This window comes from Octodon degus, unplaced genomic scaffold (genome assembly GCF_000260255.1).
Source record: "Octodon degus isolate 3935 unplaced genomic scaffold, OctDeg1.0 scaffold00202, whole genome shotgun sequence".
NCBI lineage: Eukaryota > Metazoa > Chordata > Mammalia > Rodentia > Octodontidae > Octodon > Octodon degus.
In genome coordinates, this window is record NW_004524778.1 from 3,026,585 (window position 1) to 3,027,804 (window position 1,220).

Consider the following 1,220-nt stretch of genomic DNA (forward strand, 5'->3'; position numbering starts at 1 on the left):
GGGGAGCAAGGTAGGACTCACTGAGCCTCTATCAGTGGGAGAGACTGGCTGATGCTCAACATTACTACTGCACAAGTGGTGAGTGTGGGCCAGATTTTACAGAACCTCTGCAGCTCCCAGCTGTGGTCCCTTGTCCCTAATTGGTGGGACTGGGAACCAGCTTAATCATTTCACCTTGTATGCTGGGGCACATGGAATGCTGCTCACCAGGAGCACAAGGCTGCACAGCATCCACCTAAGTTATCATATGGTATTTTTAATTTTTTTTCTGCTTTTCAACAATGAATCATCTTATACTTTCAGGATGGGATGTACCCTGATATGTATTACCAAATACTGAAAGACACCTGCATGTAATTCTGGAAATTATACATTAAAGTCCTTCTAAATATTTCTGTGCAAGGTCTTGTGTCAATAAAGGTTTGCAACATATTTGGATAAGAGTTGTGATCAGGAATACTGCATCCTATTGCAAGAGTAAGTTTAATTTTGCCAGAAACTAACAAATTATCTTCCAAAGTGGCTCTAATTCTTTAAATTTCTTCAGTCAACAGAAAGAAGTCCCAGGAGCTCCACATTTTATCAGGAGCTAGTCATGTCAATGTTCTGTGTAATGATTTGTAACTGTTTCACTTGAACATTTCCTCCATAATAATCGGTAATACTAACTGTTCTCAAAGATTCATAATTTATTGGGGTTTTTTGAGACAGTCTCACTACATAGTCCAAAACTTCTCTGCAATCCTGTGTCAGCATCTGAAGTGGTAGGATTACAGCCTTACACCACCATGTCCTAATGAAGACTAATATGTTAAAACATTATTAAATATAATCCTCAGTGGCTCAAGGCAGGAGAGTACTAATCAATGCATATTTATTTTTCAGCTATTTTTAATTATGATATTTTTTAAGACACAAGATTCTTGTAACTGAAAAAGAGAGTGCATTCATCTTCACACACACTTGGTTCCCTTCATGTATGAGTTACAAGTACAGCACTTTGCACACCATTTTGGTCAAAGTCCCAACTCCTCAACAGTGTCACACATACATCTTGCTAAGAACAAGTTTTCTTACACTTGGGAAATGCTAGTTCACACAGACAAACAGAAGTTTGTTTAGCAATTTGTATCTAGGCAGATATAAATTTGCTGTATTTGTTCCAAAACATTAATTTGAGTTCAATCGTTTCTCATATTCCTGGACTATTCCTGTCTTCA